At 42.0% G+C, this 18,297-nt stretch overlaps 1 protein-coding gene across 5 annotated transcripts in view; it reads left to right on the forward strand.

The window, feature by feature from the left end:
* NR6A1 (nuclear receptor subfamily 6 group A member 1) overlaps nucleotides 1-18,297 on the forward strand; it is a 258,964-nt gene that overhangs the window by 145,449 nt on the left and 95,218 nt on the right. The window lies entirely within an intron of this gene.

Here is an 18,297-nt window from a genome sequence, read left to right on the forward strand (position 1 = left end):
GCCAAACAGAGTCCCCTTCACCCTCTACATACACCATATTTTCTTCCACCTACATTTATAGTTCCTTCTTCCTTGGGACCACTGCACTTTCTGTTGCTTTGTTTGGAAAAAAAAAAAATCTCAGACCAGGCATGGTGGCTTACGCCTGTAATCCTAGAACTTTGGGAGGCCAAGGCAGGCGGATGGCTTGAGTCCAGGAGTTCGAGACCAGCCTGGGTAAGATGACAAGACCCCATTTGTACAAAAAATTTTGAAAATTAGCAGGTTGTGGTGGCACATGCCTGTAGTTCGAGCTACTTGGGAGGCTGAGGCAGGAGGATTGCCAGAGCCCTGGAATTCAAGATGGCAGTGAGCTATGATTGTGTCACTGCACTCCCTCCTGGGTGACAGAGACACCAACTCTAAAAAATTTTTAAAAAAGAAAGTCTGACTCTCATTTGTTAAGATGTTCTTTTCATCCAAACTTTTGCTAGAATCGAGTTGCTTACTTCGTCATCCTGCTGAAAACCCCTCAGCCTGTGGATTTCTGTAATCTCCTATGGTCCAGTGCTTTTTGTTTTCTTAGAGCTTTTTGCCATCCTTCATTTAGGAGTGAGTGGAGGAAGGGAAAAAATGGTATGGAAATAAAGGTACATCTTAGTTAATCACTGCCACTTTTCCTTTTTTTTTTTTTTTTTTTGTTGTTGTTTTTGGTTTTTTTTTTTAAGGTAGGCCTAGATTATTTAATATGGTTATCCTGTAGTTAGAGGCAAGACACCGGAATCATCTGGGTTCTGATTTCGGTTCCACCACATTCTAGATGTGTGACCTAGGCCAAAACATCTCTCATAGCTCAGTTTTGTCATTTTAAGAAATGGGAAACAGCTGGATGTGGTAGCTCACACCTGTAATCCCAGCACTTTGGGAGGTTTGAGGCAGGCAGATCACGAGGTCAGCAGATAAAGACCATCCTGGCTAACATGGTGAAACCCCATCTCTACTAAAAACACAAAAAATTAGTCGGGCATGGTGGCGGGCGCCTATAGTCCCAGCTACTTGGGAGGCTGAGGCAGGAGAATGGTGTGAACCCAGGAGGAGGAGCTTGCAGTGAGCCGAGATCGCGCCACTGCACTGCAGCCTGGGCGACAGAGCGAGACTCCATCTCAAAAAAAAGAAATGGGAAATGTTGTCTTACAGATGTTAAGTGTTGAATGAAACAATATATGTGAATCATCTGGTGCGGAGCTTAGTACTCAGGAAGTGCTCAAGAAATGTTGTGTTCTTCCAAAAGCATTTTCTAAATAGAACAGCATTAATTTGTGTACTTATCCAACAAATATGTGTCAGTCAACTCCTGTAATGATAGCTTCTCAGTAGTCTTTTGTCCTGAAGCTCCATTATTTTTTTTTATTATTATTTTTGAGATGGAGTCTCACTCTGTCGCCAGGCTGGATTGCAGTGGTGCCCTCTTGGCGCACTGCAGACTCCGCCTCCTGAGTTCAAGCGATTCTCCTGCCTCAGCCTCCTGAGTAGCAGGGATTATAGGCGCGTGCTACCATGCCTGGCTAATTTTTGTATTTTTAGTAGAGACGAGGTTTCACCATCTTGGCCAGGCTGGTCTCAAACTTCTGACCTTGTGATCCACTCACCTCGGCCTCCCAAAGTGCTGGGATTACAGGCATGAGCCACCATGCCCAGCCCAAAGCTCCATTATTATTAGGGAAAGCCTTTTAAGTTCCAGGCAGCAGGCCAAAAAGTGACTTTTGGAAACATAAATAATTTGTAAGTCAGTATCTGTTATGCTGGAGGCTGTGGAAGGTACACCTCTGGATTTAATTTATCCCTGATATTTCTGCCCCTTATTTTTAGCACATAGTATGATCATTTGCATTCTAAACAAAACTAGATCCTAGATGTATGAGTCAGTATTCTCCAGAGAAACAGAACCAATATGCTTTGAGGCTGGCTGGATGGATGGAGATTCATTTTAAGGAATTGGCTCACATGATTATGAAGACTGGGAAATCCAAAATCTATAGGATATGGTTGGGTGTGGTGCCTCAAGCCTGTAATCCCAGCACTTTGGGAGGCCAAGGCAGGCAGATCACTTGAGGTCAGGTGTTCAAGACCAGCCTGGCCAAGGTGGTGAAACCCTATCTCTACTGAAAATTAGCTGGGCATGGTGGTGCGCGCCTGTAGTCCCAGCTGCTTGGAAGGCTGAGGCAGGAGAATTGCTTGAGCCCGGGAGACAGAGGTTGCAGTGAGCTGAGATTGCACCACTGCACTCGAGCCTGGGTGACAGTGAGATTGTGTCTTAAAAAATAAATAAATGAATAAAAACACAGAATCTGGAGGATGGCTCAGTCAGTTGGAGACCCAAGAAAGTCATGCTGCATTTATAGTCTGAAGGTCTGCAGGCCAGACACCTGGTGTAGCCAGTGTTCCAGTTCAAGTCCAAAGGCAGGCTGCTGGAGAGTTCTCTCTCGTAGGAGGGAGGCTGGTCTTTTTATTCTGTTCAGGCCTTCACCTAATTTGATGAGGCACACTCACATTACGGAGGGCAATCTGTTTTACTCAGAGTCTGCAAATGTAAATGTTAATCTCATCCAAAAATAGCCTCCCGGCCCCCCAGACACACCCAGAATATTGTTTGACCAAACAATCTGGGCACCCTGTGGCCCAGCCAAGTTGGCATAAAAATATCACACTAGAATTAATGAAGAACACACTAGAATTAATGAAGAACACAAAACCTGGAGAATCTTGCAATATTGATCATCATTGTATGCCTCTTAATAAAATGAGCCCGGGCAACATAAGGAGATCCCAACTCTACAAAAAAGAATTAGCCAGACATGGTGGCACATATCTATGGTCCCAGCTACTTGGGAGGATGAACAGGAGGCTCGCTTGAGCCTGAGACGTTGAGGCTGCCATCAGCTGTGATCACGGCACTGCACTTCAGCCTGGGCGGCAAAGCGAGACACTGTCTCAACAGTAATAACGCTGTAGCTCTTTCTAAAGTATTTTCACATGCATTATCTCAACTGATCTTCACAGCAGCTCTTGTGAGGTTAGCAGAGTAGAGAGATGACTCCATTTGTCAAAAGAGGAAACTAAGACTAGACAGATTTGGAGACTTGCTCAAAGGTCTCATAGCTAGTGAGTGGTAGAGCTACAACTTGCCCATGTCCTATGACTTCAAGCCCTGGCATTTTGTCCTTGGCTATGCTCTCTGTGACATCTGGGGAATTCTGGAAATAGTTAGGAGTGCCTGTGGCTTTTCTTCTTTTAACTATTACAATACTGCTCCTTGGAACCATTTTGTGCTAGAAAGTTACCCAAATATATATTGGCAGAACCTAAAGATTTTGTTTTCAGATGACTCTAATGATGCCCTGAGGTTGGTAGAAAGAAAAAACAACAACAACAAGTTAGCAACAGAAGAAGTAATGTCAAAAAGTAATTAGAGCAGGACAAATGGATTGTGCTGCCATGTTCAAGGCTGTTATTTTTGTTGGCAGTGAGGAGGAAGGGCACTAATGCAATGTGACAGATCTGGAGCAAAACCCAGAGCACTGAGCAAACTGCAGAGCCTCCACCAATGGCAAGCTCAAATCACAAGGTTTGACTGAATAATATTTGATATCTCAAAGAGCTGTTTCATGTTTTTTAGAAACACTAATTGTTTTAGGGGACCTATTTTCTTGATTTCAGCTTTTGGGAAATAGCCTCATGGTCCTATGAAAGTAGTCAGTGTGTCCTAGGATAACTCCTGTCCCAGCATTCTGTCTCTGCACATTCTCAGGCTGAGCAGGGACATGATGCCAACAGGGATTTTAAGAAAAGATATCTAATATGAAACTAATTGGAGTGGCTGGGTATTACCCATTCAGAGGGAGAATAGCATAGAAAAGATGTCTTTTCAGTATTCAGCTTAGTATTAGAAAATTGACCTGAAGAAGGTCAGAAGGTAACATTCTCATCTGTCTGAGGACAGGATGCTTTGGTTTGCTAGCCTAGCTTACCTTTGGCTGTGATCACACTGCTGCTACCATGTACCGGGAAACTGTCACAGCCCTGAAGAACGATAGAACTTTCATAATTTGCCTGGAAGGAAATCTTCGCAAAGAGTAGAGTACATTAACTCTTGCCCCTGTAAGTCACCATACCTTTGAAGTCTCTTACTTATTCTTGCCACCAGTATGGCATGTTAGTTAAGAGCTTGTGCCTTAGTACGCCAACATTCCTGAGTTCATATTCTAGCTCTGACCATTACTAGCTGTTTGACTTTGGGCAACTTAACCTCTGAGCCTTAACTCTGAAATGGGAATAATAAACTTACATTCAGACTTATGAGACTGTGGTGAGGTGATACATGTAAAACAGTTAACACTGGTGCCAGGCACAAAGTGAGGGCTCAATAAGGGTAGAAGAAAAAGTGCGGAGAAGGGAGAGGAGGCTTATGTTGTCTGTCAAACAGATGTTAGTGGGTGGTTAGACATCCATTCTTCTTTAACCTTCTAGTCTAAGTAGAGATAAGTAGTTTTTCCCTCAAGACCCCATATAGTACAGCTGAGGTAGGGCTAGAATGGCTAAAACAGGTTTTCCTCACTAAATATTCAGGGGTTAGGAAGGAGAAATTAAGACAGGATATTATGATTCTAAATAATTGGACTCAGGCTGGGTGTGGTGGCCCATGCCTATAATCCCAGCACTTTGGGAGGCCTAGGTAGGAGCATCACAGGAGCCCAGAAGACCAGCCTGGGCAACAGAGTGAGACCACATCTCTTTAAAAAAAAAAAATTAGCCAGGCATGGTGGCTCGTGCCTGTAGTCCCAGCTAGTCAGGAATCTGAGGTGGGAGGATATCGAGCCCGGGAGGTCTAGGCTTCAGTGAACTGTGGTCATGTCACTTACTTCAGACTAGGTGACAGAACAAGACCTTGTCTCAAATAATAAATAATTATAATTATAATAATTGGACTCATAAGACATATGCCATCCTCTCAGTCCTCTGAAAGGAATCTCCTTTCCTTCCTAGCTCTTTGCTTGCCTGAATGGCCCCGTTTCCCCCAAACTCTCTGAAAACTCAGAGCTGTCCAAAGATCAAGTATTAACACCTTGCCATCATATCCCTACCTTCCTTCAAGTCACTTCATTTTGACAACTTCCCTTTCTTGTTATGCCATGACCTCTGCAGAGGGCTGGCTGATAAGAGAGGCAGAGACAATCCTGCCAACCCGTACAGGGATAGACCTCTTATTTGGCACACTGTGGAGGGAAATATATTTCTGGATCTTTAGTAGTTTTGCCTGGCCCTGGGTTCATAGCCTCATTGTTATGATTCTGTAGTTTTGTTACATTGTGAGTCTTCTGAGGGACCCCAACAACCATGGGTTTGTAGACCGTTTTCCAAGGTCTGTTTCTCTCTGCAAAATCCCTTTTTCAAATGTAACCCACTTAGACATTGTGCCCTGCTTGTACAGGATCTACACCTCTATGAGAAGTTCATTCCTCCACCCCCATTGAAGCCAGACTTGAGCTCAATTTCCTACTTCTTTTTTTTTTTTTTTTTTTTAAGGTTTTCCAGTGTTTTTGTTGCTCTACTTGGAATCCCAAAACCTGTTTATTTATGGCTTGTGACCTTTTCCTGATAGTCTTTATCCTCTGTAGCTGCCCAAATCCTGAAAAAATATAATATCAAGTATGAAAACAAAAGTCCCAAATACGTTATAGTGGTTCAGTATTTGTAGTTTGCTTAACTTTTATTTTATTTAACGGCTATTTCTAAAACATTTCTCCTCAGAGAATATGATTAGGTAGTTATTTCAACTAGGCATCAGGATTTGACACAAAGTATTTCAATTAACAGCTCAAAAGCCATCATCTTTTTAGCAGTGAGCAACAGAAAATGCCAAAGAAACTTTGCTGTTTTGCCTGTCTGAATGTATTTTTCCATCTGGAAAATGGGATTTAGGGAGAACACCAATATTGTCAACCCAGTTTAGTGTGAAGGACATGGGATATTAAACACAGAACCAATTCTTTCTTGTTGCAGTTGTGTAAACCCTAGTCAATGTAGACTGGAGAAAAGTGTGGGGAATATTGGTTGGTCATGCCAGGCTTTTGTTTTCTTCTCACTCTGTCACCCAAGCTGGAGTGCAGTGGTGTGATCTCAGCTCACTGCAACCTCTGCCTCCCAGGCTCAAGCGATCCTCCCACCTCAGCCTCTGAAGTAGCTGGGACCACAGGTGCATGCCACCATGCCTGGCTAATTTTTTTGTATTTTTGGTAGAGAAGGGGTTTCACCATGTTTCCCAGGCTGGTTTCAAACTCCTGGGCTCAAGAGCTCAGCCCGCCTTGGCCTCCCAAAGTGCTGAGATTACAGGCACGAGCCACCACGCTCGGCTGTTATTTTCTTGGTTTCTCGCCTGGTGCTGGGAATGCCTGTGGCTTTTTAGCAAAATGATTGCCAAAAATTAACCACCTTCCACCCCTACCCCCTCAAAAACATTTCCATGTGGCTTATGGCTTAGGTTTTATCTCTTGTCACTTCTCTCCAGTTTTTCTGTACAAAATGAAATGCTAGATTCATTTACAGTATGTTCAAATTAAACTTTTTAAAAATTTGCAATTATTTTTCATATTAGTAAGAAGTATTTCCTTTTCTTTCTTTCTTTTTTTTTTTTGAGACAAGGTCTTACTCTGTCACCCAGGCTCCAGTCCAGTGGTATTGGTCACAGCTCACTGCAGCTTCAACCGCCTTGGCTGAGGTAATACTCCCACCTTATCCTCCTAAGTTACTGGGACTGCAGGCTTGCACCACCACCACACCCCACTAATTTTTTTTTTTTTTTTAAAGAGATTGGGTCTCACTGTTTCCTCGGCTCGTCTCAAACTCGAGGACTTAAGCGATCCATCTCGGCCTCCCAATGTGCTGAGATTATGGGTGTGAGCCACCACTCCCAGCCTAATAAGCATTTCTTGAATCCTCAATGTATGCTAAGCATTTTTTGAGCTACTGAAAAGGAAGTTTCTTCTTGTATCAGGGAATTTATTCATATCCATAATGATGTGACTTTTAGCCAGACTGTGTAAGGAACAAAAAGCATGTTTTATGTCAGATTTCTTAAGTGTACATTTGTTCAAAAAGTTAAAGAATTTTAAAAAGGAGTATACTTTGCAGGCAAAGCCCCTGGTCATCAGTATACTTGTGATCACTGTTTGGTTATTACCCCTGGAATCTTGAAGTCTTGGTACATTTTTACCACTGTATCTATTGAGTTGTGTTTCGATCTGGGCTCTGGGTGCTTTACTTGTTAGCAGTAGCTATGGCCTAATCTGGACTTCATTTTTCTCTTTTCTCCGAAGAGCATGGTCCCTGCTCTGTCTACTTCACATGATACTTCTGAGGATCAAATAGAGAAATGCAAGTTAAAGCCCCTCCCAAGGGTAGAGCATTATAGGAGTGTAAAATAGGCCTGGTTTGTAAGGATGTATCTTCTTCTTCTTTTTTTTTTTTTTTTTTTTGAGACGGAGTCTCGTTCTGTCGCCCAGGCTGGAGTGCAGTGGCGTGATCTCAGCTCACTGCAAGCTCCGCCTCCCAGGTTCACGCCATTCTCCTGCCTCAGCCTCCCGAGTAGCTGGGACTACAGGCGCCCACCACCATGCCTGGCTAATGTTTTGTATTTTCGGTAGAGATGGGGTTTCACCGTATTAGCCAGGATGGTCTCGAACTCCTGACCTCGTGATCTGCCCGCCTCGGCCTCCCAAAGTGCTGGGATTACAGGCGTGAGCCACCACGCCAGGCCAAGGATGTATCTTCTTAAACCTTTTTTTTTTTTTTTTTTTTTAAAAACAATGAGACATGTTTCACATATCTCATAATTTACCCTGTACAATTCAGTGATGTTTGGTATATTTACCAAGTTTTGCAACCATTACCACAAATCAGTTATAGAACATTTTCATCATCTTAATAAGAACCTTTCTGCCCTTTTACTGTTAAACCCAGCAATCCTTAATCCTACTGTCTCTATAGATTTGTCTTTTCTGAACATGTCATATAAATTGAATTATACCATATGTATTATCTATGTCTTGCTGCTTTTATGTAGCATGGTGGTTTTGAAGTTTGTCCGTGCCATAGCACTTGAGTAGTCAGTTCCTTTTTGTGCTGAATATATTCCATTGTATGGATATGCCATACATTTTATCTATCCATTCACCAGTTGATGAGCATTTGTGAATAATGCTACTATGAACATTCACATGCAAGCCTTGGGACATGTATTTTCATTTCTCTTGGGTATAAGGGTATATCTTTTAACTATAAAAGTACTTCATGCCTATTCTGAAAAATTCTTTATTTACAGAAGTATAAAACTTGGTAAATCAAAGTTACCTCCTTATTTCAACTTCCCAGAGGTAGTGATGTTAATAATAATCATTATCATCTTCTGAGTCTTCTGAGCATTTACTATATGCAGGTACCTTATTTATATAAATTCAGTTATTTTTATATATTTATATAAAACAAATGAATTTTCTTTTCTTTTCTTTTTTTTTTTTAAGACAAAGTTTTGCTCTTGTTGCCCAGGCTGGAGTGCAGTGGCACAATCTCGGCTCGCTGCAACTTCTGCCTCCCAGGTTCAAATGATTCTTCTGCCTCAGCCTCCCAAGTAGCTGGGATTACAGGCACGCACCACCATGCTCGGCTAATTTTGTATTTTTAGTAGAGACAGGGTTTCATCATATTGGTCAGGCTGGTCTCAAACTCCTGGCCTCAGGTGATCCACCTGCCTCAGCCTCCCAAAGTGCTGGGATTACAGGCGTGAGCCATCTTGGCCAGCCAATAAAATAAATGAATTGAATTTTCATCATAATCCTTTGAAGGCAATATGTGCCCCCCTCCCCATTTTACAGATAAGGAAACTGAAGTTTGAGGATGAAGTGTAAAATCACACTTCACACTTCTAGTAAGCAGCAGGGCCAAAATTGAAACCTGGGCAGTCTGATATATACTCTGACTCTACACTTTCCAAACATGCAGTTTTTTTAAAAAAGTAGAAATTATAGTCCAGGCCCATGCCTGTAATCCCAGCACTTTGGGAGGCCAAGGTGGGCAGATTGCTTGAGCTCGGGAGTTTGAGACCAGCCTTGGCAACACGGTGAAACACTGTCTCTACAGAAATACAAAAATTAGTCAGGTGTGGTGGCAGGTGCCTGTAGTCTCAACTACTTGGTAGGCCAAGGCAGGAGGATCACTTCAGTCCAGGAGGTGGAGGTTGCATTGAGCCAAGATTGCGCCACTGCACTCCAGCCTGGGCGACAGAGGGAGACCCTGTCTCAAAAAAAATTTTTTTTTAATTAAAATTACATACTTAATTGTGTAGCTTGTTTTATTTCACTTAATTTGTGTTAGAGATTGTTCCATGATAGGATTCATAGATCTGTCTCATTGTTTAATGAATGGTTGCATTAATAGATATGCCAGAATTTGTTTCATTCATCTTTTGTTGGTGGGAATTGGATTGTTTTTATTTGTTCTCTATTATGAACAGGGCTGCAGTGAATATCCTGGTATAATACTTTACTTACTTATGGCATTACTTTTGTAGCATAAAACCCTAGAAGTGGAATTTCTAGGTGAAAGAGTTTATCCATTTGAATCTTGGTGCTACTAAATTCGTCATCCCCCAAATGGTGGTAAATACTGCCGCGACCCCTACTCTCCTACCACCTCAATTCTGCAATCAGGGTATAAGAGAGCCTGCTTTTCTACTCTCACTAATGCTGTATTATTTATTATGACTGTAGTGTGGGCTGTGATACAGATCATATAAATGTTCCAGGGAGAAGTTAGCATTATCAGTGGCAGTGACCAAATGGTAAATAATAGTTGTGTCTGGCCTCTTGATAGGTAAGGATGTGGTATTTCCCTAGACCCTCAAGAGCTGAAATATTGAGTGGCCCAAACTTTAGTTCAGATTAATTTAGGATGACTCACTTGGTTAATGATCTAAAGTGAACACTGTTGGAGACATTTCAACCACAATGATTTCTGTTTTCTTTGACCTATAACCTAACTGCTCTGGGCTCGTAGTTACCTTTCTTTTCCCTTTTTTCTATTTTTTTATTTTTTGAGATAGAGTCTCACTCTGTTGCCCGGGCTGGAGTGCAGTGGTGTAGTCTCGGCTCAATACAACCTCCGCCTCCCGGGTTCAAGCAATGCTCCTGCCGCAGCCTCCTGAGTAGCTGGGATTACGGGCACATGACTCCATACCCATCTAATTTTTTGCATTTTTAGTAGAGATGGGGTTTCATTATGTTGGCCAGGGTGGTCTCCAACTTTTGTCCTCAAGTGATCCGCCTGCCTCAGCCTCCCAAAGTGCTGGGATAACAAGTGTGAGCCACCGTACCCAGCCATGGTTACCTTTCAACTCATTGCTGCCTACAGTATCCTTCCCTTGCCACCAGCTCAATTTAAAATGAAGCCAAGAAAAGGGAATGAGAAACCAGACATTTGTGATGGATATGTAGGTTTGCCCTTTCCATTCTGTCTTTCAACAGCAACTGCCAAAATGAGGCCAGCAGCATAATGCATCCCCTGTTTAGTCTCCCCAGGGATAGGGCTTCAGTAATCTTTGTTGCGTGGCAAGATTCTAGTTGATAAAGGGTTTGGCATGGCCAGCATAGCAGTATATATACCTGTTTAAAAGGAGGTGACTTTTTTATCTTGGTGCCAGTTAAGGAATCAAGGACACTGAGTGTTAGGTGTTGCTAGTTGTGGATAATCCCAGTTATCTTGCAGGAACGAGGGCCTGCCATACCTCCCAAATTTTGGAAGCCCTGGTTAGCATGTTCTGTGATTTTGCCTTTGTCTTCTGATCACTTTTCTTCACTCCCCAGGCTTAGTGTCTGCATCCTGAGGCTCTGTTGGTCTGGGGGATGCTGCCCTCTGCTGGTGGACTATAGGACACCCACAGCAGTTCGGATGGGTCCAATCGTTAGGGGAACTGACAAAGCTGTAGGGAGCCAGTCATAAAGCTTTCTGTAGTTTCCAACTTCATAACCCAGCCCTAAGACTTTTTCCTTTGAAAATAACTCATCAGACATTAGAAAAGATGCAAGTACAGAAACTTGCACTGTAGCATTATTTGTAGTGGCAAAATAGTAACTCCTGGGTGTCCTGTGCTAGCTAATTGTGTTTCCATTCAGTTCACTGGCTTACAGCTGCTGAAATTGACTATATAAAATACAAAAATAGAACGAAAATATTTACCACAAAACAAAAACCAGGCAGAATATACCAGTTGCAGCCATTGAAGAGGTATCTTATGCAGGATAAGGGCCACCCTGGAATCTTCAAAACTAGTTCTCAAAACTGGAGTGTTTTCCTTTGATGTTATGTGGTGCTAATAAACCATGGGAGGGAGGAACTAGCTGAATAATTGGCAGCCTAGCTGAAATCTAGAATGAGTGACTTGCAGATTACCTGGGTGAAGTCTAAAAGTTTGGTTTCTAATCTCGTTACCATCTCTCCATCTTGGCTCTTCCTCTACTGATCAGTATTTAGGTTTCTTCTGACTTTTAAAAATTGTAATAAATGTGCCTTATACATATATTTTTGTGAACATGTGTATTTCTCTAAGATGGAGAGAAGTGGGATTCTTGGGTCACAGAGCGTGTGTAGTTTAAATGTTGGTAGATCCTGTAAGTTGATTTCAAGTTGTACATCAACCACCAGCATTGTATGTGCATACCCATTTCTTCAAAACTTCACCACTGAAATATATCACTATTTTTAATTGTTTGCCAATCTGATGAGAAATGGTTTATAATGGTTGCTTTACTTTGAATTTTTATTGTTACTCATTCTAATCATATTAGGGCATCTTTGCCTGGTCATATTCTTTGTCCATTGGGTAGTTTGCTTGTCTTTTTCCTACTGATTTTTAGCAACTCTTTATGTTTTGTAAATACTAATATATGTGTGTGTATAAGTATGTGTGTATATTTTGAGGTCTTTGCCTTTTAGAAGTGAGACCTTTGTATAGATGCAGATCTGATCATCATTTCTGTAATGATATCTGGATTTCATGTTATGCTTGGTTGTGGGATTGTGATTAATTCTAGTTCTTTTTTTTTTTTTTTTTTTTTTGAGATGGAGTCCCACTTTGTCGCCCAGGCTAGAGAGCATTAGCACGACCTCGGCTCACTGCAATCTCCGCCTCCCAGGTTCAAGCGATTCTGCTTCAGCCAGTGGAGTAGCTTGGAATTACAGGTGTGTGCCACCATGCCTGGCTAATTTTTGTATTTTCAGTAGAGATGGGTTTCACCATGTTGGTTGGCCAGGCTGGTGTTGAACTGCTGGCCTCAAGTGATCTGCGCACGTCGGCCTCCCAAAGTGCTGGGATTACAGGCATGAGCCACTGCGCCTGGCCAATTAGTTCTTTTATATCTCAGGAAATTTCTGTTTCATGAGCTGCCAACAAGTTTTATGGCCAAATAAAACTTGGTTTTAAAACAGAAATGAGCTGGGCGTGGTGGCTCATGCCTGTAATCCCAGCATTTTGTGAGGCCAAGGCGGGCAGATCACCTGAGGTCAGGAGTTCAAGACCAGCCTGACCAACATGGTGAAACCCCGTCTCTACTAAAAATACAGAAAATTAGCTGGGCATGGTGGCGTACACCTTTAGTCTCACCTACTTGAGAGGCTGAGCCGTGAGAATCGCTTGAACCCAGCAGGCGGAGGTTGCAGTGAGCCGAGATTGTGCCACTGCCCTCCAGCCTGTGCTACAGAGCAAGACTGTCTCAAAAAAAAAAAAAAAAAAAAAACAAAGATTGTACAAGTACTAAGTGGCAAAGTTTATCTGGCTCCAAGCATTCTGGCTACTGCTCTTTTTAATTGTCTGAATTCCAGGAACATGTAAATTTTGACCTATGATCAGTCTCTTGTTCAGCTCTTTGACAAAAGCCTTGTGGGCTCAGTGTCTGCTTACCAAGTTTTGCATCATTCTGGGGGTAAAAAAAAGAAAGCAAAAACCCTTATTATATTTCACAAGGATTTGTTAGGTGTTCTGTGGGAGAATGGAGAAAGTTGGAAGGTTGGGATAATTAGAATTACAAAACAGTTGAAATAAATACTGTGTTGCTACTGATTTTAATAACCTTTGCTAGTTTCTAGTGTTTGACCTCTATAGAATTCACCATATATACACGCAGGATTTTAAAGGAGCTGTATGGGCCTTTAAGAGACCAGGATTTTACTTCTCAGTTTTGTACCTGGTACCCACGTTGGAACACCAACTATATGTGCCTACTCCACTTTCCTCTCGGAGGCCTATTATCATTTTGCTGAGTGTTGATTTTCAAATCATTATGACTAGTTGTGAAGCACTTACTGTAAAAAGCATCCTACCCTTTTTGTTTATCTTTTTAATTAGGGCTTTATAATGATGGAATTACATTCTATGCAGTTTTTAATGTCTTAGCCTAGAAGTTCAGCAGTTTCTTTTTATGCTGCATTCATCTGAGAATTCTCAAAGTTACATGATAAAGGATCTAAGCTCTCCAACTTTGTATTAACTTGATCTGAATAGAAACATTCAGTGGAATCCAAGTATCTTATTTGTGTGAAAAGTGAACTTCACCAGGACTGAGTGAACACCATTTAAAGAGTAATACCAGGCTTTGAATCCACAGTTGTATCACTGGGACCAAAAGGGCAAATAAGATTGTGAAGAGCCATTTTTCCAGGAATAGGCTTACAAGGTGATCTTTAATGCATTTGAGTGTCGCTTGGAAAGAAGAAGGACATGTTAAATGGGAAGGTCTGTTTGGGCAGAGTTGTAGAGACTTGAAAAGCACCAAGAAAAAAGAGAGAAAATTTCATTGTGGTAGCCAGTTCATTGAGGAGGGGTTATGATGATATTATCTTTACAGTCATTTTTGTGCCAAGCTGACAAAGGGAATTTTTGCATATAGTGGTGGACTTTTGTCTATGTCAAGATGAGCCTAAGGCAGAGTATGTTTTTAGGATCTATTCTCTCAACCTGTTGGACTTGCCTCTCTGGCTCCTGCTGACTTATCCATCTCTCATGCCACAAACCTGCCATCACCACCTGTCTTAGATTCTATCATTTATAGATTGACTAGGACAAACAGCTAATCTGATAAGTGAATCAGTGCTCTTAGAATACCCGAGGGCCAGTTGTTGGGGGATATATACATGCTAATTAGGACCGTCAGGAAATAAATTCTCTAACTTAGAAAGTTTTTCATTCTGGCTGGTGGAGAAAAAAACTATTCTTGGCCCTATGTGAGCCCCAGAATTGTTCCCTCTGCTCCTTGATGATGATTCTTTCCCCGGATTTGGGTAGTTTTTCTCTTACATGTGCGCTGATCAGTCCTCAGCTGAAGACTTGGAGGGACCCCTCTGCAGATTTCAGCTGTGCTCTCTCTGCGTAGCCCTCTCCCTGCTAGCCCTCTTATTTGTGAACTCCAGCTGCCCTGGCCTCCTGGACTCCCCGCTTCTAATCCTCAACTCCTCGAACCATTGAGCTCTACCTGGGTTCTCCCTTCCTGTGCTCTAGGCTAGAAATTCAGGGCTTCGGTGGGTATTTGTAGGACTTCCCTTGTTTGTTTCCTCTCTCTCTGGAGTCACTGTCTTTTGCCGTCTGAAGTCCAGTACCTGAAAAGCATTGTTTTATATGGTTTGTCTAGCTCCGTAGTTGCCCCAGTCAGGTGGCCAAATCTGGTTCCCATTACTCCATCTTGGCTAGAGTGGCAGAAGTCCATCTGTAAACTTTTATGTACTTTAAAATGTATGTTTTTGTAAATGAGATCAAACTGATTCTTTTCATTAACAAGATATTATAGACTTATTTACATGCCAGTAATATTCTTTGTATTATACAGATTTATTAGCCATCCTCCTATTGATTGCAAAGTTTGAGTTTTTCTTTTAATTTTTATTCACTTGTTTATTTTTTGTTTTGTTTGAGATGGAGTCTTGCCCTGTCACCCAGGCTGGAGTGCAAGTGGCTTGCTCACGGCTTAGTGCAGCCTCAACCTCCCAGGCTCAAGCGATCCTCCCACCTCAGCCTCCCTAGTAGCTTGGACTACAGGTGTGTGGCACCATGCCTGGCTAATTTTTGTGTTTTTTATTTTTATTTATTTCTTTAGAGACAGTCTTGTCATGTTGCCCAGGCTGATCTCAAACTCCTGGGCTCAAGCAGTCTGCCCACCTTGGCCTTCAAAAGTGGTGGTATTATAGGCATGAGCCACTGTACCAGGCCTTAATTTTAATTTTTTTTTTTTTAATTTTTATTTTAGAGGCAGGGTCTTGCTTTCTTGCCCAGGCTGGAGTGCAGTAGCAACTTATTAGCTCACTGCAGCATCAAACTTCTGGGCTCAATTGATCCTTTCCAAATAGATGGGACTACAGATATGGGCCACCACACCCAGCTAATTTTTAAATTTTTTGTAGAGATAGGGTCTCACCATGTTGGCCAGGCTGGTCTCAAACTCCTGGCCTCAAGCGATCCTTCCTATTCAGCCTCCCAAAGGCTGGGATTAAAGGTATAAACCACCATTCCTGGCTTTGAATTTTGAAATTTATTTAGCTACTATATACAGTACTGCCATGAATATCTTCTCACTCCTGTACAAGTACTTCCATAGGGTACATTCCTAGAATTAGAACTGCTATATTAAATGGCATGGGCATTTTAAAGCATGGGCTTGGCTTTAATAAATAATGCCAAAAATAACCTCTCAAAATGTTATACCAATTTGTATAATGGTTGTGTGATTGAAGATGCTAGAAAAAGAAAGAAAGAAAAACCCAAACTACTACTTTGCATTGCATTGATAGGATATATGGGGGTTTACCTTACCCACAGTACAAGAGTTGTGACTGAAATTGGATCATTTTTAAGGGTATAATTCCTTGGCAGGCAAATTCTTAGATTGGTGTGATTTGCAACTGGCCCATCTGCTAACACAGTTAAGTAACTGAGAAGAGGGGAGTATCTATGAGGTTCCTTTGCATAATGCTGAGATGTGCGCTCCCCCGCTTATGTTCCTGGTACTCTTCCCTTTAGCTACAGTGCCGTTTAAGTCCTGCAGAGATGCTGAGGTATCTGTCCAAGCAGGCTTATCAAGAAGGGATGCTTGAAGAAGTCCCAGGAAAGCATTTTCTAGAAGTCATTGGTCTCCTCTCAGTCCTTCAACTGTTTTTTTCTCTGCTTTCCACAGTGATTTGTCCTTACACATCTGAGCCCAGGGTCAGTTCTATGGAGAGTAAATCTTGTCTTTTGTTCCAAATGAAGGTTGGTCCTGGAAATCTGGGTGGACTATGAGAGTGAGGGGCAGAAGAGAAGAGTGGTTCAAGTCAGCAGTGAAAACCTATCCTTTGTTACTTGACATCTGCTTTAAATTCCTTGATTAATTTTATTTGGAAACCTTATCAAAAAGCACAAGGTTCTGGGACACAAGGAGCTAACAGTATAGCTGCACAGCTCAGCTATCACTTCCTCTGGGAAACCCTTCCAGACATTCATCAGATACATATTAGGTTCCAAGAAAATAGTGGTGAGCTACTGGCAACCCCAGCTGACACAGGCACCTCTTCTCTGAGCACACCTTGTATTTTGTCCCTCTTCTAAGATAGATATCATTATCCCTAACACTGGCTTGAACTCTTGAAGGACAAGATCTTGCCTCATTCATCTTGACCTACCCATCCCCAGCTTAGCACAGAATTGGAATGGCTCAGTGTTGACCTGCTCTGAATGCTGAGTTCATTCTCTCTCTCTCTCTCTTCTCTCTCTCTCTCTCTGTCTCTCCCTTTCTCTCTTTAAGACATGGTCTCTGTTGTGCAGGCTGGAGCACAGTGGCGTAATCACGACTCATTGGAGCCTCGACCTCCTAGGCTCAAGTGATCCTCCCACCTCAGCTCCCCAAGTAGCTAGGACTACAGGCATGTGCCACCATGCCCAGCTGATTTTTTTTTCTTTTAATTTTTAATTTTGGTCTCAAACTTCTGGCCTCAAGCAATCCTCTTGCCTCAGCCTCCCAAAGTGTTAGGATCAGAGGTGTGAACCACTGTGCCCAGCCTTAAATTGTCTCTAATTTTGGAGCAAAGAATGGAGAGTAGTCTTTGATGGCTCCTCTGGGGGATCTCTTCCCTACGGATGTCTAAGCAAGCACTCTGTCTCACTAACGGGCTTGAAAACAGAGATTCTTGTGGAGAACCTGACTCACGGTCCTGGAAGTAAGGAAAATAATAACTACTGCTAGGTTTGCTGGGCCTATGATAAGTACTTTACTGATAATGATAAGTATTTTACATACATTCTCAACCAAAATGGCCTGATCCGATTTTTTTTTTTTTGGTAAGGGAAGTGGAGGCTCACAGAGATAAAAGAAACTTACTGTATCTTACTGTGGGACACTGAACATGTTTAACTCCAAAGCCCAGTGTACCTGCCTCCTCCTTCCCCACAGTAAGTTTTGAAGAAGGCTAAACTACTGAATGGGTCAGGAAAAAGATACTTCCAGGTAATATCTTCAAATAGCACTCCAACCTGAGATTCAGAAAGGAAAGTTATTTAGGGTCAAAAGCACCTCTTCCCTCAGCTTGGTGTATTGAACTCTTGAAATACACAATTATAAACACCTCTATGCAAGTAAACTAGAAAATCTGGGAATGAATAAATTCCTGGACACATACACCCTCCCAAGAATGAGCCAGGAAGAAGTTGAATCCCTGAATAGACCAGTAATGAGTTCTGAAATTCAGACAGTAATAAATAGCCTTCCAACCAAGAAAAAGCCCAGGGCCAGACAGATTTACAGCTGAATTCTACCAGAGGTACAAAGAGGAGCTGGTACCATTTCTTCTTAAACTGTTCCAAACAATTGAAAAGGGGGAACTCCTCCCTAACTCATTTTATGAGGCTAGCATCATCCTGATACCAAAACCTGGCAGAGATACAACAAAAAAGAAAACTTCAGGCCAATATCCCTGATGAACATCAATGCAAAAATCCTCAATAAAATACTGGCAAACTGAATCTAGAAGTACATCAAAAGCTTATCCATCATGAGCACTTTGGATTCATCCCCAGGATGCAAGGCTGGCTCAACCTACACAAATCAATAAACGTAATTCATCACATAAACAAAACTAAAGACAAAAACCACAGATTCTCCCAAAAGATGCAGAAAAGGCCTTCTATAAAATTTAACATCCCTTCGTGTTAAAAACTTTCAATAAGCTAGGCATTGAAGGAATATACCTCAAAAT

Source organism: Macaca fascicularis, chromosome 15 (assembly GCF_037993035.2).
Source record: "Macaca fascicularis isolate 582-1 chromosome 15, T2T-MFA8v1.1".
NCBI classification, from domain to species: Eukaryota; Metazoa; Chordata; class Mammalia; order Primates; family Cercopithecidae; genus Macaca; species Macaca fascicularis.